We start from the raw sequence: 22,139 nt of genomic DNA, 5'->3' as shown, positions 1-22,139 counted from the left end.
CTTCGACCCCCCCAAAGTTTGCAGACTGTCTAAGAAACATCATGGCTATAAGTAAATTAGATCTGTTGTGTAGTGGAGAGGGTGCGGATAAGGAATGGGCTCCGTTGGTAAGATGGTCGGATAGATAAACGATGAAAAGTCCAATGATTATGCCAGGGGTTTGTGGTGTGGTCCTCCCTGGGGCAAGGTCTACCGATATCGAATACGGGAGTTGGACTAGTAGACAGCCTACCTCTGGGTGATCCTTAACCGCTAAGCATAAAATCCCAGGGCGCATAGCAATGATTTGTGCTGGCGGCTTTGAGAGATCTCATCTAGAGTCATAGCATCTGGTGGCATATATGAGGACAAATAATAAAAAAAAATTAAAAAATTGATTAATCCCCATGGGAAGTTGGGCCATCCGGCTCTCAACAAGGACTGGAGAACGTAAGGAGACCTGTAAAGACAGGATGGAGGGATACTTAAAACATGCTCATTGAAGTGCCCAAGAGATCCCTACAGCGTGGATCATTGAGGGTAACTCACGTGTTAATTAGAGTTATCTAGCTCCTTGAGGTCAAAATCGGATAGATGCCATCATGGTCATCTTGTTTCTACAGAGGATAAAACAACATAAGGACGGGTAATTTGCACCTTAGAAATGCACTAATCCATGGACTTAAGACTCCGCCAAGTAATACCAAATTACTCACTTGTCAACAGAGCTCAAGCAAAGGGCATTCTATCCCTTAAATTTCTTACATTCGGTCTGATTCCATCAAATGTACTTCAGTACTACAGACAAAGATATAACCAAACCATGGCTGTCAATAAATACTCAGGCACCATCTAGTGGTGTACAAAAGGCCACAATATCTACAACCAGCAGTTTATACACAATTAACTCACATGCACGGGCCAGTCAGTCGCCGCCGTGCTTCCGGGTGAAAAAACCGCAGCCGCGGTCTTCGCACACTAAAAACCTAATGATGGAAGAAGGGGACCGTCAGCGAAGCATTCTCTCACTAAATATTTGTACGGTGCCACACAACACCACGAGGTTCTTACCTCTCAGTCTGGTGGACAAGTCAATCAGACACTACTCCTTCCAGTAGTACTTTGAAACTGCTGCTGCGTCCAGCGATTGTTTGCTGTTGCATACCGTGTACTCTGACGTCACGCGAGGGGCATAGAAGAAAGACTAGATTTTCTACCCATAAACTTTATCAATGTACCATAAGTAGTGTGGCAGGCCGAGAGTGTGTGTCAGATATACATCATATTTCTTCTATACAATTGGGAGGGGACTGGCATAAAAATACGAAGTATCTACCACTTTGCAAATATGCGGAATTGCGATTCTGTCATAAAGCACATCTATGATCGCCGCGCACCTCTCAGACAGGAGGGTGTAGGCGACAACCAATAAATACATGTTCCAACCAAGATAGTATTATTAGGGAAAAAAAGTTATTCGGAACTTTATCAATGTACCATATGTTGTGTGACAGGCCGAGAGTGTGCAACAAGTATACATCGTATCACTTCTACACAAATGGGAGGTGACTAGCATAATATTATGAAATATCTACCACTTTACAAACATGCGGATCTATGATTGCCGCGCACCTCTCAGACAGTAGAGTGTAGGCGACATCCATTAAATACATGTTCCAATAAAGATAGTATTATTCAGGAAAAAAAATTCAGAACACTTGAAGAAGCTTACAAACGCCGCACACCTCTCATGCAAGAGGGTGAGGCGACAGTCACACGTTGAGTCAACGTTGTTAAATTGTTAAAAAAGGGGGGTGAAGGCGACACATCATAAGTGTTCCTCACAATGTTATGGGAGCACAGAACAGGCCCCAGTGGCACCTTTACCTACCTAGTCTGGCTAGCTGTGCATGACTACTATCAGCCTCATTAAGGCCATTTTTAATTGAGTCATGATTGGCCATCTATTTGGACTCACAGATGTTCAAAATCAACACTATATCCCCTCCAATGGGTTCTATCGTAACTATTTCAAGGACTAGCCATCTCAAAACATCAGGGGTGTGCCCATATTGTTTGCAGTGGTCTACCAATGGGGACCCAGGTACATTGCATCTAATCCTACTCCCATGTTGTAGAATTCTTGCCTTAACTCTCTGTTGTGTCTGTCCCACATATACCTGATCACAGGGGCATTTTATCACATAGATAACATTTGTCGTGTTGCAATTGGTATGTGACTTCAATTTGAACGATCGCTCTTGATGTAAAAAATCCTTAGTTTGAATAGTGGTTGTGCATGCTGCGCATGACCCACATCTACTGTGCCCCAGAATGGGTGGAAGATTCCATAAGGATAGAATGGTTGGTGGTTTCGTAGACTCCAAAAATGAGTGGACTACCAAGGCAATGCGTTCTGTTTGATATCATCTGAAACCAGAGGCCAGTGTTTGTTCATGACCTTTTTGATATCATTACTCCTTGTTGAAAAAAGTGGTCACACAGATCAAACGTTCAAGGATCTTAATTTCTATTGGTTCATGGAGCGTATCCCGTGGGTTATACCACGCTCTCTTCCGGGCTCGTTTTATGAGTCTTCCTGGATATCTCCGTTCAATGAGGCGTTTGGTGAGGTCCTGTGATTCTGTCATATTGTCAGTTCTTCTTGAACAGTTCCGCCGAATCCTCTGGAACTGTCCTACCGGTAGATTGTCTTTGAGGCCCCTGGGGTGGTGGCTTCCATATAGCAGGAGGAAGTTGCGTTCCGCAGGTTTCCTATATATCGAGTTGTTTGCAAAATATTGTTATCAGAAAAAATCGTGATGTCTAGGAAATAATATGTTCTGAACTTGATTGAAGTGTGAACTGAATATCAGTGCTGCTTTCATTAAGCCACACATGGAAGCACGTCAAATCTGCAAGAGTCCCGTTCCAGATACATAGCACATCATCGATGTAACGGACCCAAAGGTCCAAATTCGTGCTGAAGGGGTTGGAATCACTGAAGATAAATTTGCTCTCAAAGTCATCCATAAAAATTATGGCCAAATCTGGGGCAATAGTAGCCCCCATCGCCACTCCCTTCGTTTGAAGGAAAAATTCCTCTTGAAACATGAACAAATTCTTCATCATTGCTATTCGGAGTAACTCTAAGATGAAATCAGTCGGTACCGGGACTGGTGCGGTTCTTTGATTCAGTGCCCTCTCAATGACTTCAAGTGCCTCCTGTTGTGGGATACTAGTGTATAAGGACACTATGTCGCAGGTCACCAACAGTTGTGGACTGGGATCAAAAGGTCGCTGATCGACCAAGTTAATTGTTTGCGTCGTAACATTGAGGTAGGCTCTGGTGTTATTGGCTATTGATTTTAAGAAAAAATCAATGTATTGGCAGAGTGGTTCAAGCATTGACCCACAGCCTGACACAATCGGACGTCCTGGTTTTCCATGTTCTTATGTACCTTAGGTAAGGTATAGATTGTGGCCAGACGTGGATGACTTTGGTTTAGGAATTTGAATTCCTGTTCTGAGGCGAATCCTTCATCCCCTCCCCACTGGGTGACTCATAGAATCTCAAGGTCCAGGTCTTTTGATGGATCCTTGGCAAGTTTCCAGTAGCTGATTCCGTCCATCTGTTGTCTACACAGTTCCTCTTTGTATTTGCCAACGTCCTGCACCACGATCAAGCCACCCTTATCTACGGACTTGATTACCACTTTCTTATTGTTCTTCAAAGTGGTCAGTACTGTCTTTTCAATTTAACTCAAATTAAATGTGGTATACTTTGGTAGGTTCAGGAGTTTGTCTACATCTCGTACCACCACATCCTCAAAAGCTAGTATTTTATTGCTCATGGCATATGTGGGGGTAAAAAAAGTTGAAGGCTCCCTCAGTCCAGTAACCATTGTCTTTGGTTGTGTGGTAGAGTTCCTGAAATAATACCGTAAACGGATCTTCCTAAAGAACATGTACAGTTCAGTTTTCAGTTGAAATTTATTGGGTGGTGATGTTGGAACGTACAACAGGCCTCTGCTCAGAACCTTGATTTCGTCCTCTTTCAATTTGTATTTAGAGATGTTGACCACCGGATTAGATGCAGCCATCATGATCCGGTCGGTCATAGCCAATTGATTACATTCTGGATTAGCTACCAACGGTAAACTTTCCTCCTCGTGGATATCGCCCCGTGGTTTTCTGGTCGGAAGGTGACCTGTTTCTGGGCCCTGCCTCTGCCTCTGTCCCAGTTGGCAGCATTCGACTGTTGTCCCCGCTGTTGTCCACGGGACCAGTTGTTGCCTCGACCCCGAGGTGGTCTCCATTGTCCCTGGCCTTGGCCTAAAAAAGGATTCTGTTGATAGCCAAAGTCTTGTAGTCTGGTAGTTATAAGCGGCAGTAGGGTCCGCTTGTTCCGAATCACTCCCAGAGCTGTACGATGAATCGGAGAAGGTGGTGAAATTCCTCCTTCCTCTGTACCCTCTGCGTCCACGGTTAGTAAAACGACCTTGGTTGTCTTGTTTATAGTACTTGGGCTGCAAGTACGGGTACACGGTCTTTTTATCAAATTGGCATAGGTCCCTAGCCAATTTTTCTAATTTCTTGGCTTGAGATCCTACGAGTCACCCAGAGGGGAATGGATGAATGATTCGTCTCAGAACAGGAATTCAAATTCCTAAACCAAAGTCATCCAGGTCTGGCCACAATCTATACCTTACCTAAGGTACATAAGAACATGGAAAACCCGCCGGGACATCTGATTGAGTCAGGCTGTGGGTCAATGCTTGAACCACTCTGCCACTAAATTGATTTTTTCCTAAAACCAATAGCCAATAAGACCAGAGCCTACCTCCGTGATATGACACAAACAATTAACTTGGTCGATCAGCGACCTTTTGATCCCAGTCGACAACTGTTAGTGACCTGCGACATAGTGTCCTTATACACTAGTATCCCACAACAGGAGGCACTTGAAGTCATTGAGAGGGCACTGAATCAAAGAACCGCACCAGTCCCGGTACCGACTGATTTCATCTAAGAGTTGCTCTGAATTGCAATGAAGAAGAATTTCTTCATGTTTCAAGAGGAATTTTTCCTTCAAACGAAGGGAGTGGCGATGGGGGCTAGTTTTGCCCCAGATATGGCCATCATTTTTATGGATGACTTTGAGAGCAAATTTATCTTCAGTGATTCCAACCCCTAAAACACGAATATGGACCTTTGGGTCCGTTACATCGATGATGTGCTATGTATCTGGAACGGGACTCTTGCAGATTTGACGTGCTTCTATGTGTGGCTTAATGAAAGGAGCACTGATATTCAGTTCACACTTCAATCAAGTTCAGAACAGATTCCTTTCCTAGACATCACGATTTTTTCGGATAACAATATTTTGCAAACAACTCGATATATAGGAAACCTGCGGAACGCAACTCCCTCCTGCAATATGGAAGCCACCACCCCAGGGTCTACCGGTAGGACAGTCCCAGAGGATTCGGCGGAACTGTTCAAGAAGAATTGACTATATTACAGAATCACAGGACCTCGCCAACCGCCTCATTGAATGGGGATATCTAGGAAGACTCGCGAAATGAGCCCGGAAGAGAGCGAGGTATAACCCACGGGAGACGCTCCTTGAACCTATAGAGAAAGAAAATAAGACCCTTGAACGTTTGATCTGTGTGACCACTTTTTCCACCAGGAGTAATGATATCAGAAAGGTCATTAACAAACACTGGCCTCTGGTTTCAGATGATATCAAACAGAACGCATTGCCTCTACACTCCTTTAAGAGAGTGAAAAACATCAGAGACTTGGTAGTCCACTCATTTTTTGAAGTCTACGAAACCACCAACCATTCTATCCTTATAGAATCTTCCACCCATTCTGGGGCACAATAGATGTGGGTCATGCGCAGCATGCGCAACCACTATTCAGACTAAGGATTTTGTAAATCAAGAGAGATCGTTCAAATTTAATTCACATACCAATTGCATCACGACAAATGTTATCTATGTGATAAAATGCCCCTGTGATCAGGTATATGTGAGACCGACACAACAGAGAGTTAAGGCAATAATTCTACAACATAGGGAGTATTCAATTCAATTCAATTCAAATAATTTATATAGCGCGCTACATACCCAGAGGGTCTCAAGGCGCTTGGAAAAGGGTGGGGGATTACTTGTCAAATATCCAGGTTTTAAGTTGCTTTCTGAATGCTAGGTGGTTCTGAGTGAGGCGAAGGTGAATGGGCAGTGAGTTCCAGGTTTTAGCCGCCAGGTAGGAGAAGGATCTTCCTCCCATGGTGGTTTTGTTGATGCGAGGTACAACAGCAAGGGCTTGGTTGGAGGAGCGAAGCTGGCGGGAGGCGGTGTAGAAGGACAGTCGTGTGTTGAGGCATTCGGGTCCAAGTTCGTAAAATGCTTTGTGTGCGTGGGTTAGGAGACGGAATGTTATCCTCTTATTGATGGGGAGCCAGTGGAGGGTTATCAGGTGACCAGAAATGTGGTCGTTACGCGGGATGTCTAGTATGAGTCTGGCTGATGCGTTCTGGATGCGTTGGAGTTTTTTCTGAAGTTTTGCGGTGGTACCGGCGTATAGGGTGTTTCCGTAGTCCAGGCAGCTAGTAACCAGTGCGGCTAGTAACCAGTAGAATTAGATGCAATGTACCTGGGGCCCCGTTGGTAGACCACTGCAAACGATATAGGCATACCCCTGATGTTTTGCGATGGCTAGTCCTTGAAAAAGTTACGCTAGGACCCAGGGATGGGGATATAGTGTCGATTTTGAACATCCGTGAGTCCAAATGGATGGCCAATTTAGACTCAATTTACAATGGCCTTAATGAGGCTGATAGTAGTCATGCACAGCTAGCCAGACTGGGTAGGTAAAGGTGCCACCGGGGCCTGTTCTGTGCTCCCATAACATTGTGAGGAACACTTATGATGTGTCGCCTTCACCCCCCTTTTTTAACATTTTAACAACATTGACTCAATGTGTGACTGCCGTCTCACCCTCTTGCATGAGAGGTGCGCGGCGTTTGTAAGCTTCTTCAAGTGTTCTGAATAATTTTTCCTGAATAATACTATCTTTATTGGAACATGTATTTAATGGATGTCGCCTACACCCTCCTGTCTGAGAGGTGCGTGGCGATCATAGATCCGCATGTTTGCAAAGTGGTAGATATTTCGTAATTTTATGCTTGTCACCTCCCATTTGTATAGAAGTGATACGATGTATACTTGTTACACACTCTCGGCCTGTCACACAACATATGGTACATTGATAAAGTTCCGAATAACTTTCTTTCCCGAATAATACTATCTTGGTTGGAACATGTATTTATTGGATGTCGCCTACACCCTCCTGTCTGAGAGGTGCGCGGCGATCATAGATGTGCTTTATGACATAATCGCAATTCCGCATGTTAGCTTACGGTGTCCTTCTTCCATCTTTTTAGTTTTTAGTGTTACTGCGGCTTCTTCACCCGGAAGCACTGAGGCAACTGACTGCCCCGTGCATGTGAGTTAATTGTGTATAACTGCTGGTTGTAGATATTGTGGCCTTTTGTACACCACTAGGTGGTGCCTGAGTATTTATTGACAGCCATGGTTTGGTTATATCTTTGTCTGTAGTATTGAAGTACGTTTGATGGAATCAGACCGAATTTAAGAATTTTAAGGGATAGTATGCCCTTTGCTTGAGCTCCGTTGACAAGTCAGTAATTTGGTATTACTTGGCGGAGTCTTATGTCCATGGATTAGTGCATTTTTAAGGTGCAAATTACAGGCCCTTATGTTGTATTATCCTCTGTAGAAACAAGATGACCATCTATCCAAATTTGACATCAAGGAGCTAGATAACTCTAATGAACACGTGAGTTCCCGTCCATGATCCATACTGTAGGGATCTTTTGGGTACTTCAATGAGCATGTTTTAAGTATTATTATTATTATTATTATGTTTCTTATATAGCGCCTGAATCGACCCCCGAAGGGGTATCTCCGCGCTTGCCTTGGGAACCCGTCCTGGCTTTTCCCTGTGAGATAGCCCCTAAAGGGTATCCCCAAGGTGAAAGCCAGGCATCCCGCCGCAGGTGGGCCGTTGTGGAGATTAAGCAAGCTTAATGCCCAGAGTTGCAGAGTGTGAACCCATGATTAGGTCAGGCACCGAAGCGAGAATTATCGAGTCCATGGACATTTGAGCTCAAGACCCTGCCGCGTCGGGAATTGAACCCTGGTACCGGGTCGGACCTCTGCTTCAGGGTCTGCCTGCTCTAACCAGTGAGCCACACTTCTCCACTTATCCCTTCATCCTGTCTTTACAGGTTTCCTCACATTCTCCAGTGCTTGTTGAGAGCCGGACGGCCCAACTTCCCTTAGTGAGTAATCAATTGTTGGTTTTATTGGTGTTGTGGCTCTCTAGCGTGGTTTTAATGAACCTTTTTTTACACATGTATAGTAATACTGATTTCACCTCAATCTCACAGAAGTACACGCCCACTTGGCCCTTGGATCTCCCTTGTCCTGATGAAGACCCCGTTATAAGGTTTATGTACACCTACCTGTATGCATAGGGGTCGAAACGTGGACGGCTACAACTATACACCAGCCAACACAACCAATACTACGATTACTAAACAATAGCGGCGGTAGCATGGTGTCTTACGAAATTGTAGAGTATTATCTGCTCAATCTTTGCTTTTTGGCTCAGGGTTCTGAAGTCAGTTCTAAGTGTATTTTATGCGCTTATATGTGTTGATAGTTTTGCTTTGTTTTGTTTGCACTATGACCAATTTTTACACATCCTTCCTCTCACACACAACCCCCCTCCTCTCCCCCTTTCTCCCTGGGGCACTTTATAATTACTTTGCCGAAGGAATTTATGCAGCTGTGAATTTACACATTGTGATTAAACAACAGTGTGTCTAATGAATGATATGTTTTTATTTTGAGTTTAATATTTATTGTGTATTTTAGATTTTTCCTACTGGGACCCCTTTCTGTATGTATCATTTAGCACCCTGGTCCCAGTGACTTGATTGGGTTAACCCATTTTTGTTCAACGTACTTTTTCAGATAGCCTTCTATTTCACATGTGTTCCTTCTCTATCAACCTAAGAAGTATTGACTGCTGACGTTCTAAATTTAACCAGTCTAGACGACATTGTTTAACTTCCTGATAAATACACCTTTTCTGGTCTAGGATGAACTGCAGAGTCATACCCCTGACATATGCCTTCATGCAGTCCTAAATGACCGATTCCGACGTGGAACCCTTAATATTACCTATATCTTCCTCCAATGCCACTCTAAGATGCACACAATACTCCGGGTTATTGAGTAAATGACGAGGAAATGAAAATGAATGATGACCATCTCCTCCTAACAGGATTATGGGCTGATATGATTTTAGTACAGACCTCAATATAGGTGTTTTCTAAAGCTGCCCCCTTAGCAAAATTCATGTTGATATGTAAGTATTGTTTGTGAGGGGATGAGTAATACATGAACCCTGGTAAACTTGGAATTACTGTCCTCCAAGCTTCATATAACTGATGAATTCTCATAAGTTCAAATATAGAAGCGGGACACTTACCCATTCTTGCCTTTGCTTTTCCACTTGTAGTGTCTTTCAAATAGTGCATAATGCAATTGAAATGCCCCATTATTACCAAATCTCCCATCCACTCTCATAGTTCAAATATGTCAGGTTTATCAATGTTAGGACCATATAGCATGCACATAGTGACTTTTTGTCCCAGGATTAACAGCTGCACTATTGCCCTTCTTCCTTTAAAATCTGCTGTAGTACGCAGTATGTTTACAGTTACATTTTTAAATTTCATTATGGCAACCCCCCAAAGTAAAACTTTCCGAGAGGTGCATGTTAAAACGTCATATCCCAGTTGTTTTAGCATATGTCTATCCGTATAGGCCAAATGGGTCTCAGGTAAACCAGAAATCTGTGGTTCAAATGCCTTAAGCTCTTCACGAATCAATTGATGCTTCCTAAATTGGTTTAGTCCTGCAACATTCCAACACATACACTTCAATTTAGTCATTAAATTATCTTTTTCATGCTATCTTCCCCTTTATTCTGTTCTTTATTTGTACTACCCTGTTCTTTTTCAAAACTCCGTCTTTGTAAATATTTGAATATTATAACTGGCTCCTTGACACACACCCACCCCCCCACACACCTCATCCAGTGATGCCGCAACAATAAGAGAGAACAACTGTCTATACCTCCCCAAACCCACCCAGCTCTGCCCTCCCCCCATGTATGTCAAGAAAAAGAAATCATCCTTCCTCCTTACTGTCGATTACTGACTGCCTGCATAGAGCGAACCTCTCGGATTCCCACCCCGACTGCAACATACCCACCCCTTGACCACCACTAGAGGAAAAAAGAACGCTGATGTTCATATTACTACACAGCTAAGAGGAAAATACACCCCAACATTTTTTATGAAGTATCTGATTGCAACCTAGAGAGGGCGTGTTTAGCTTCAATCTCTGTGTAGAAAAATTATGAGTGACCATCTTTAATAATCTTAAAACGTGCTGGCTCCTGCAAGAAGACCTGTGTGCAAACTGCTTTAAGAGGATCTATCAAATGTTGTAACTTACATTTCCTGTACTTTGTGGCTGTACACAAATCTAGTCTTACAAAGATAGAGATGGATTCCACCTCTACAGGGGTAGTAGACCAGGTTTAGCATAAACTGCTTGTCGGATTAGGAAGTTGCCGATGTACACAAGCATTGGATGAGAGTATGATGGCTGGGCTTGGGGTCCCTGAGTTAACGAAGTTGGTAGTCTATGTGCCTGCAGAACCTGTGAGTCCATATCCCAGTCGGCAAGGTCCGGGAATGCTTGCTGAAATAGTCTGACCACATAGGCTCAAGGATCTGAACCTGGTGACGAAACCATGCTCTAGGATCTGAGACTTGCCCCCTTTCTTTTTACTACTAAAATCAGAGAAAGATTCATAAAACAAACTTCAAGAAAGCAAACCGAATGACTGTGTGTGGGACAGCTTATGATTTAAAATCATCAAGCGCATAAAAATATTTGGGCTGCAAATTCTCTATCACATTCTGGATTCTGAGGGAAGCCCCCACTCTCTATTTCTATGGCAGGGCACGGACCTGAAATATGTTCTGCTCATTAAACCCATTGGACTCAGATCTGCGCATCTGCACTGAATGCTATCTTTGACTTACTTTGAGCGCCGTGGCACTGAAAGTGCTATTTGTCAGTAGGCGGTAATGAGGCAGCTGTAAGTGGTATCAAAGGAATAGGCCACAGGGTCTGGGAAGGAACACAGGACCAGCAATGCTTTGTAATCTGAGAGCAACAGATAGAGACTGATTGTTATTATTAATCTCCCACGAACAACCAGTAATGCAATTTTAAAAATACCCTGTTCCGGAGAGGGTATGATTCTTACCTACATAATGAGCTGCAGCTGTCTCAGAGCATCCACTGCTAGTAGAACCTGGTGACAAAACAATGCTTTGTTGTACAGCTTGGCTCTCCCACCCCCTGAGCCAATCTAGACACTGCTCCCCTGCTGTCCATGTTAATAAACAGCATACGTACAGCATGAGGATTGGCTTGGTCAGGTGAACCCAGTGCTCCTTATGAGACTTGGGGGCTGCGGCTGCAATCCCCAGGCCTCCTAACATTGCACAGGTAGGATAGGGTTCAAGTGCGCATGTTGGCCTGGTCAGAGCAAGGCACACCTCCAAGCCAACATGCGCACTTCAGTCCAAGGCACAGCTCAGCTGAACCAGACAATGAAGCTCCACCCATATCTGCCCTTTCTCTGCAGAAAGGCAAACTCGGCCGTACTGTCACTAAAATAAAAGCAGTGCACTGCGGCCAGGAATAAAATATTGAAACTGATCAAAATGTTAAATATGGGGCTCTGTGGCATCAAAATAAACAAGGGGCAAAGCCCCCTTCGCCCCACTAAAGAAACCGCCCCTGTTAGTGGTATACACTTGGGTACATTGGATTGGCGTAGAGTGCAGTAGTGGAGTACAGTGGACTACAATGGAGTAGAGTATATTAACAGGGGTAGAGTGACATAGTTGCATAGAAACGAGTACAGTGGAGTACAGTGTGGCAGAGAGCTAAAGAGTAAGGCATAGTGCTGTAAACTAGAATTGACAGGAGTACATTGTTGTACATTGTAGTGCATAAAAAGTAAAAGGAGGCCCCCTTCTCTGTCAACTTTGGGACAGGGGAGGTGTATTGTAAAGCAAAATTGTCCCACACATTTGCCACTAAGTTGGTACGCAGTGGACTAATGGCACCAGGTTAATTTTCGTTATTTAGCAATACCAATCACACAGCAGTAAATAGAACAAGAGGCTAACTTCTAAGACATAGGCCAACCAATATACTTATTCAACCACCGAAAAAATAAACCACTATGGCACACGTTACTTAAATTCAGGTCAAGATATTAAAAAGAAAAGCCAGAAATGTTGTTTTTTGGAAAAATATATATACTTTGTGTATTTATTCAAATATTAACAGTTTATCACAATCATAGCAAATCATTAAAAAAATACATGAGGTATATTGAACATTTCATTAAAAGCATAAAAGGTCACAAAGAATAGACAAAACAAACATTTGTTTAAAAGTTCATAAGAACAGGGGTCGACGCGGCGTTTCGGTGACAGGCTAACAATTAACAACCTTCTTCAGGACCAAGTTCTAAAAAGAAACAGAAAATTACTTTTCATGCATTTCCAATTTTTTTGTAAACAAAGCATATATCCAAAACAACATTACTTAATGGCTAAACTGTTCGGTGGTTGCCACTAGACAAAAACTGGTGATTTTTTTAAAATTATTGGTATTGTTAAAGCACATAACCTAATGGTAGGGGCACCATTTAGTGAATCCCAAGGTGTATTTATTGGGGAGACCTGTATGGTCAAGACATCTTATTCTTCATGTCTAACAATCAACAAAAGTTACCTGAATTTATTAAAGGCTTCCAGATATATCCTGGAGTGCCGGAAACCGGTTGTAAAATCCGGTCATTAACTGATGTGCATTCACGATGTTTTTGATCTAACATACGCTGTATTGATCTCTGGAAGTGATAATAAAATATGGATCAATATTTTGTGTGCTCTTATTAATCTTTTAAGTAACAAATCAATATAGCACGTCACTACCTTATATTTGTACAGGGAAGGATCACACTCTGGTAGTAGGAGCCACCGATATTGGTTTTCAGATATGCTGTAGAGAAATACATCTTTTACCGTATTGTAATCAAAGGAGTGATTGTCAATTGTCATGAAGGGTTCTAATTATTTACACTTACCCAGATTTTAATGACTGGCTGCTTAATATTTTCACGAGCTTTTCAATTGGCTTGTGTATCACTTTTGGCGTTCATACCTTGGCGGGGATTCTCCTGCCACTAATAATATAGAGGATGGAACTTTTGTTAGGGTCCCTATTTGTTTAATGATACTTATTTGCAGTTTTAACATAAAATATCTAATCACTGCCTCTCCATTGATTTAGTATATACTTTCATGAAGGAAGTTTAAATAACATGTTTGTTACTGGCTAGCATATTATCAGTACTAGTATTCTATGTAGGACATAGCGGTGCAGTTACAAATATCTAATCACTGCCTCTCCATTGATTTAGTATATACTTTCATGAAGGAAGTTTAAATAACATGTTTGTTACTGGCTAGCATATTATCAGTACTAGTATTCTATGTAGGACATAGCGGTGCAGTTGCACCCGTTGATTTGACTTTTATATCCATTGAACACATTCTTTAGACATACGTTAATGATGTTATTTTTTGTGTTACTTCTATCATCTACGTTTGTTGTATGTTGTATATTTTGCGTTGGTATCTTACCATAGCATACAAATAAGTAGCGCGTCTTATTCCTTAATGTTTTCAAAACTCGACAAATTGTATTTGAGTATGTGGCACTTTAAGGGTGAGGATGCAGGTTTTAATCCTCAAGCTTGTGCTAGTACTATGTCCACCTAAGGTTTGCCTTAGGTGGACACAGTGGACAAACCTTAGGTGGACATAGTACTAGCTCAAGCTCGAATAATGATGTGTGGAGTAGTGTACAGGGGTGTTGCATAGACTAGAGTGGTATACACTGGAGTGGCATGGATAGAAATAGCGTGTTGAGGAGTGCAGCAGAGTGCAGTGGCATACAGTGGAGGGAATTAGAGTGGAGTGGGGTACAGTGGAATAATGATGTGTGAAGTGGTGTGCAGGGGTGTCGCATAGACTAGAGTGGTATACACTGGAGTGGCATGGATAGAAATAGCGTGTTGAGGAGTGCAGCAGAGTGCAGTGGCATACAGTGGGGGCAATTAGAGTGGAGTGGGGTACAGTGAAGTACCATACAGTGGATTAACATACTCTGGAGTGGAGTAGAGTGGAGTGTCATAGAGTTGTATCTTGTGGAGTTGAGTGTTGTAGGATGTAGTTGTATACAGTGGAACAGTGTATAGTGTAGAGGTCTAGAGTGGATGATAATAACTTCTCATTGTTATATAAACTACTGCAAAATACTGTGATATTTCACGAAAATACCACAAAAACATATATAACTAAGTTAAAATGCCTTATAACTCCAAACATTCTTACCCTATTTACAGGTGCTACTCAAAAGGATCATCTGCGCACCGTAATGTGTAAACCAGTTAAATTTCATGGAGTTCCATACAGCTGTTTTCGCCCTACAAGAGATACAAAAGTCTATGGAAAATTCACGGGTGGCGAAAATCGCGTTTTGAGACCCAGATTTTATCTTTGCAACCTCCTGCAAGGTGGCCCCCCTCCCTGTGGTTCAAGAGGTCCCAGGGAGACCACTCCAGAGGTCATCATTAATTTTTATGTGAAGGGGGATGTGCAAAGCCCTCCTCCCTGAGCCTCTTAATCGGGGGTCTTCAATCCGTGGGGCTCGACCCCCAGGGGGGCCGTGGAGTCATAAAAAAGGGGTTGCACATATCTGCCTGGAACTGGAATCTAAAATCCTCCTTTATTTTTAGGCCCGCGCTTTCCCCTCTGCTGTCTTTGGGATTCCTCTGCTCTGCCCTCCTTATCAGCTCAGTTGCACTGTCCTTGGGGAATCTACCAAGCCAGCTACATTTCGTAAATACCCTGAGTTTCACTTACTGATATCTGATACTACAGTCTTTTAAATTTGAAACTTTCATCTGTGCTTTAAAGTTCCCTAGGGAGGCAGTTAGATTCCCACCTGCACCTCCAAAAGGAACAATCTTTGCAAACAAAAAGTTTTTTTAAAGACAAAACTAGCCATACTTTACAAAACTCTATCATGTGTTGTTATTTTCATTGAGTATTCAACAAATGAAATAAGGAGAATCGAACCAGAGGCAGCACATGTCGTGTGCACTCGAACTCAAGCACTCAGGGGGCTAGGGGTTTGTCTTTTACTTTCTTCCCGAGGCAAGGACAGTGCGGCTGTGGTGCAGGCTGCAGGTGCTCTTGCCCCTTTAGAAATGGCACTACCATCATGCAGCTGACAAAAGGGTAGAGTACTTGGTGGGGGCCGGGGGAAGTGGGGGCTTGGAGGGGGCATAACACTGAAGGGATGAAGGGGAAGAGCCTGGACACCCAGGGCACTGTCTGTGAGTATTAGGTATTGAGAAACAGTGCAAACATACTTTAACTGACAGAGATGTGGGATGGGAGATTAGGGTATGCAAGACCGATTGGAAGTCAAGTAGAGAGGTGTGGAGTCAGTGGTGAGAGGCAGGATGCGGGTGTTTAAGTTCAAGTTCAGGAATTTATATAGCGCACTACTCACCCAGAGGGTCTCAAGGCGCTTCGGGAGGGGGGAATAATATTTATCGAATAGCCAGGTTTTAAGTTCTTTTCTGAAGGAGATGTGGTTCTGTGTAAGGCGGAGGTGAGTGGGGAGTGAGTTCCAAGTCTTGGCCGCCAAGTAGGAGTCAAGTCAAGTCAAGTCAATAATTTATATAGCGCGCTACATACCCAGAGGGTCTCAAGGCGCTTGAAGAAGGATGGGGAATTACTTGTCGAATATCTAAGTTTTAAGTTGCTTTCTGAATGAGGCGAAGGTGAGTGGGAAGTGAGTTCCAGGTTTTAGCCGCCAGGTAGGAGAAGGATCTTCCTCCCATGGTGGTTTTGTTGATGCGGGGTACAGCAGCAAGGGCTTGGTTGGCAGATCGTAGCTGGCGGGAGGGGGTGTAGAAGGAAAGTCGTGTGTTGAGGCATTCGGGTCCAAGTTTGTATAGTGCTTTGTGTGCGTGTGTTAGGAGGCGAAATGTTATCCTCTTATTGATGGGAAGCCAGTGGAGGTTTTTCAGGTGATCAGAAATGTGGTCTTTACGCGGGATGTCTAGTATGAGTCTGGCTGATGCGTTCTGGATGCGTTGGAGTTTTTTCTGGAGTTTTGCAGTGGCTCCGGCGTATAGGGTGTTTCCGTAGCCCAGGCGGCTTGTAACCAGTGCGTGGGTGACCGTTTTTCTAGTTTCGGTGGGGATCCAGCGAAATGTTTTTTTGAGCATGCGAAGAATGTTAAAACAGGATGATGAGACAGCGTTGACTTGTCTGGTCATCGAGAGTGAGGAGTCCAGGATGACGCCCAGGTTCCGTGTGTGGTCCGTCGGGATGGGTGCTTTTCCAAGGGCCTCTGGCCACCAAGAGTCGTCCCAGGTGGAGGGGAGGTACCTAAGATGAGGACTTCTGTTTTGTCTGAGTTCAGTTTCAGACGGCTGTGCTTCATCCACTCGGCTACTTCTTTCATTCCTTCATGTAGGTTGGTTTTGGCGGTGTTAGGGTCTTTGTTGAGTGAGAGGATCAGTTGAGTGTCATCAGCGTAGGAGATGATGTTGAGGTTGTGTTGGCGTGCGATGGCTGCGAGGGGGCTCATGTATACGTTGAAGAGGATGGGACTGAGTGAGGATCCTTGTGACACGCCGCAAATGACTTCAGTGGCCTCTGACTTGAATGGTGGGAGGCGGACTCTCTGAGTTCTTCCGGCAAGGAACGAGGTGATCCATTCCAGTGCTTTTCCTTGGATTCCGGTGTTTCTGAGGCGTTGTAACAGGGTGCTATTACAAACTGTGTCGAAGGCTGTGGAGAGGTCGAGGAGGATGAGGGCGACTGTGTCTCCAATGTCCAGTAGAGTTCGAATGTCGTCTGTTGCTGCGATGAGTGCAGTCTCGGTGCTGTGTTTGGCTCGGAAGCCGGACTGTGAGGAGTCGAGGGATTTGTTGGTTTCGAGGAAGGCGGCGAGCTGGTTGTTGACAGCTTTTTCGATGACTTTGGCCGGGAATGGAAGGAGCGAGATGGGGCAGTAGTTTTTGAGTTTGGTGGGGTCAGCTGTGGGTTTTTTCAGAAGGGCGCTGAGTTCGGTGTGTTTCCAGCTTTCCGGGAAGGTGGCGGAGTTGAAGGAGCAGTTGATGACGTCTCGGAGGTGTGGTGCAATGATGGAATCTGCTTTGTTGAAGATGTGGTGAGGGCATGGGTCTCTGGGGGATCCTGAGTGGATGGAGTTCATCAGGCGGATGGTGTCCTCAGTGGAGATGGGGTTCCATTCATTAAGGATGTTCATGGGGGGTGAAGGTACGGCAGAAGGTTGGGTGGGTTGGTCTCCGGGATGGTTGTCGAAGCTGTTGTGGATGTCTGCGATTTTGTCGTGGAAGAACGAAGCTAGGGAGTCGCAAAGGGTTTGAGAGGGAGTGATGTCGTTGGAGTTGGCAGTGGGGTTGGTAAACTCTTTGACGATGTTGAATAATTCCTTGCTGTTGTGGGCGTTGTTGTCTAGTCGGTCTTTGAAAGCGGCTTTCTTGGCAGTCCGGATCAGTTGGTGGTGTATGCGGGTGGCGTTTTTGAAGGCGTCCCTGGTGCTGGTGTTTGGGTCTTTTTTCCAGGCCTTCTCAAGGGAGCGACAGAGTTTCTTGGATTTCTTAAGATCATCGTTGAACCAGGGGGCGTTTTTATTGCCTAGTTTGATTTGACGTTTTTTCAGGGGTGCTAGGTTGTCGGCGCTGTTGGTTAGCCATTGAGTGAGGTTAATGGCTGCTTGGTTGGGGTTCGAAGAGTGGGCAGGGGGGTTTTGAAGAAGCGATGAGGAGATCTGGTCGATGGTGATTTTGTTCCAGCTTTTGTTCGCAGAGTAGGTTGAGGATGGTTGTGGGTTGTGGTCTTTTTGTAGATAAAGTGAACGCAGCTGTGGTCCGTCCAATGGAGAGCTGTGGTGTGACTGAAAGAGATATGTTTGCTGGAGGTGAAGATAGGGTCGAGTGTGTGACCTGCGTAGTGAGTGGGGGTATTAACAAGTTGTTTGAGTCCGAGGTTGGCGAGATTGTCCAGAAGGGTGGTGGTGTTGTTGTCATTGCTTTTTTTTAGGTGAAAATTGAGGTCTCCCAATAGAATGTAGTCCTCGGAGTGGAGGGCGTGTGGGGTGATAAAGTCAGTGATGTCTTCACTGAATTGTGCTCGGGGTCCTGGTGGTCTGTAGAGGAGGGTTCCTCTGAGTGTGGTCTTGGGGTCGGTGTGGATCTGGAAGTGGAGGTGTTCGGCGCTAGCGAGGTTGACGTCTGAGCTGGTTGAGATGCGGATGGAATTCTTATGGACGATGGCGATACCTCCTCCTGTTTGGTAGGTGCGGTCTTTTCGGATGATCTTGTATCCTTCCGGGATGGCAATGGTGATGTCTGGGGCTGAGGAGGCGTTCATCCATGTTTCTGTAAGGAAGGCGATGTCTGGGGAGATGGTGTCTAGTAGATTCCAAAGGTCGATGGCATGTCTGTGGACCGAGCGGGTGTTGAGCAGGATGCATTTTAGGTGGTTGGTGTCGAGTCTTTGTTTGGAGTTAATGGATGAAGAGTTGGTCTTGGTGCTGTCGTACTTGCAGGAGTTGCAAGTGAAGGGTCCATGGGTGTGTCCAGGAGCGGCTTGGGCGCAGTTGGGGAGTCGGCCGGGGTTTAGGGCTAAGAGGGTGGAGGCGTCATATTTAATGCGGGTGGGGTGGGAGGTACGGGGGCCAGGGGGTATGGCGCTGGGCTCGGGCTTGGCGCGGACGGGCGTAGACGGGCTTACCTTTGGCGCACCTTCGGCGCGGCCGCAGCGCGTGGACGCTGCGCGTTGATTCATCTGGCATAAATGGAGAGTGGAGGGGGCGGAGCGTGGGAGGGTCAGCTGGGAGGCGGGGAGCGGGGAGGAGACACGGGCAAAAGTAAATAAACAATAAGATGGCCGCTCGGTAGCTAAATCGAAACTGGGGCAAGCCGGAGTTCGAGTTCGTATAAGGTTCCCAATGAACGTATTCCGTCACGCTTCTTATGCAAATTCAATCAGCCGCTCTACAATGCTAGGTATGCAGTAAATGAAATGCCAAAAATAACGATACCAAGCGCACACAATGTAACATATACAGCAATTAAAAAAGCGGAATAGAAACGATACCAAGCGCTATAAACTGCGCAATGCGCTGTGTCAGGGCAGGCAGGCAGCAGGTCTCAGGACAGGCAGGCAGCGGGGAGAGAAGCGTCCGATGTGCGAGCAGAGTGCAGGGTGAGCGACCGCAATGGAGGGAATCCAGGTGGTCACAGAGAAGGAGAGGACGGGGCGAGTGTAATCTATCCGTGTGTGGGAGGGTCAGCTGGGAGGCGGGGAGCGGGGAGGAGACACGGGCAAAAGTAAATAAACAATAAGATGGCCGCTCGGTAGCTAAATCGAAACTGGGGCAAGCCGGAGTTCGAGTTCGTGTAAGGTTCCCAATGAAAGTATTCCGTCACGCTTCTTATGCAGATTCAATCAGCCGCTCTACAATGCTAGGTATGCAGTAAATGAAATGCCAAAAATAACGATACCAAGCGCACACAATGTAACATATACAGCAATTAAAAAAGCGGAATAGAAACGATACCAAGCGCTATAAACTGCGCAATGCGCTGTGTCAGGGCAGGCAGGCAGCAGGTCTCAGGACAGGCAGGCAGCGGGGAGAGAAGCGTCCGATGTGCGAGCAGAGTGCAGGGTGAGCGACCGCAATGGAGGATCTACCTCCCATGGTGGGTCTATGGATACACGGAACTGCGGCGAGGCCTTGATTGGAGGATCTAAGTTGACGGGTGGGTGAGTAGAAGGACAGTCGAGTGTTGAGGCATTCGGGCCCTAGTTTGTAGAGGGCCTTGTGTGCGTGGGTGAGGAGGCAGAATGTTATTCTCTTGTTGACGGGGAGCCAGTGGAGGTCTTTCAGGTGGCCGGTAATGTGATCTTGGCGAGGGATGTCCAAAATGAGTCTCGCTGATGCGTTTTGGATGCTTTGGAGTTTTTTCTATAATTTGGCTGTAATTCCTGCGTAGAGGGTGTTTCCGTAGTCTAGTCGACTCGTAACCAGTGCGTGGGTGGCAGTCTTTCTTGTTTCGGCGGGGATCCAATGGAAGATTTTTTTGAGCATACGAAGTACGTTGAAGCAGGAGGATGAGACGGAGTTGACTTGTTTGGTCATCGAGAGTGAGGAGTCTAGAATGAAGCCAAGGTTACGTGTGTGGTCTGTGGGTATGGGTGCTAATCCCAGATCCGAAGGCCACCATGAGTCGTCCAAGGCAGAGGGGGATGATCCTAGGATGAGCACTTTAGTTTTGTCCGAGTTAAGTTTTAGGCAGCTTTTTTTCATCCATACGGCTACTTCTTTCATGCCTTCTTGAAGATTGTTTTTGGCGGTGTTGGGGTCTTTGGTGAGGGAAAGGATCAGCTGGGTGTCGTCAGCATAGGAGATGATGTTAAGGTTGTGTTGACGCACGATGGATGCGAGTGGACTCATGTAAACGTTGAAGAGGGTGGGACTGAGTGATGATCCTTGTGGTACACCGCAGATGACTTCGGTGGCCTCTGATTTGAATGGGGGAAGTCGAACTCTCTGAGTTCTCCCGGCTAGGAACGAGATGATCCAGTCCAAGGCTATTCCTTTTAAGCCAATGTTGCTGAGGCGTTGTATGAGGGTGCTGTGACAGACAGTGTCGAAGGCGGCGGAGAGGTCGAGTAGAATGAGGGCCACTGTTTCTCTGTTGTCCAGTAGTGTTCGGATGTCGTCTGTTGCTGCGATGAGGGCAGTTTCGGTGCTGCGTTTGGCTCGAAAGCCGGACTGTGAGGGATCGAGGGAGTTTTTGGATTCGAGGAAGGCGGCGAGTTGGCTGTTGATGGCTTTCTCAATGACTTTGGCCGGAAATGGGAGGAGGGATATGGGGCGGTAGTTTTTAAGTTCAGAGGGGTCTGCCGTGGGTTTCTTCAGGAGGGCGCTGACTTCGGCATGTTTCCAGCTTTCTGGGAAGGTAGCAGAGTTGAAGGAGCAGTTGATGACATCACAGAGATGGGGTGCGATGATGGAGTCTGCTTTGTTGAAGATGTGGTGGGGGCATGGGTCGGTTGGCGAGCCAGAATGGATGGAGTTCATTAGGCGGATGGTGTCTTCAGTGGTGATTGGGTTCCAGGCGCTGAGGTTGTTAGAGGGAGGTTTAGGTTTAGGTTCTGAGGGGGGTGGAGAGGATTGTTCGTTGGAACTGTTTTCGAAACTGTTATGTATGTCTGCAATTTTGTTGTAGAAGAAGGAGGATAACGAATCGCAGAGGTCTTGGGAGGGAGTGATGTCGTTTGAGGCTGCGGTGGGGTTGGTGAATTCTTTGACGATGTTGAATAGTTCCTTGCTGTCATGGGCGTTGTTGTCGAGTCGATTCTTGAATGCTGATTTCTTGGTGGATCGAATCAGCTGGTGGTGTTTGTGGGTGGCTGCCTTGAAAGTGGTCATGTTGTCGGTGGTTGGGTTTTTTCTCCATGTTTTCTCGAGAGTACGGCATAGCTTCTTGGATTTCTTAAGGTCATCGTTGAACCAGGGGGCCTTTTTGCTGTCTTGTTTGGTGTGATGGTTTTTCAAGGGTGCTAATTCATCAGTGCTGTGAGTGATCCATTGTTTGAATTTGATGGCCGCTTGGTTTGGGTCCGATGAGGGGGCGGGTGGGTTTTGGCTGAGCGATGTTAGGAGTTGGTCGGTGGTGATTTTGTTCCATTTTCTTCGGGCAATAGATTGTGGGGGGTTGGGGGTCGAGGTGGTTTTGTAGCTGAAGTGAACACAACTGTGGTCCGTCCA

This window comes from Lissotriton vulgaris, chromosome 2_2 (genome assembly GCF_964263255.1).
Source record: "Lissotriton vulgaris chromosome 2_2, aLisVul1.2, whole genome shotgun sequence".
Taxonomy (NCBI): Eukaryota; Metazoa; Chordata; class Amphibia; order Caudata; family Salamandridae; genus Lissotriton; species Lissotriton vulgaris.
Note: the sequence above shows the minus strand (reverse complement) of the source record.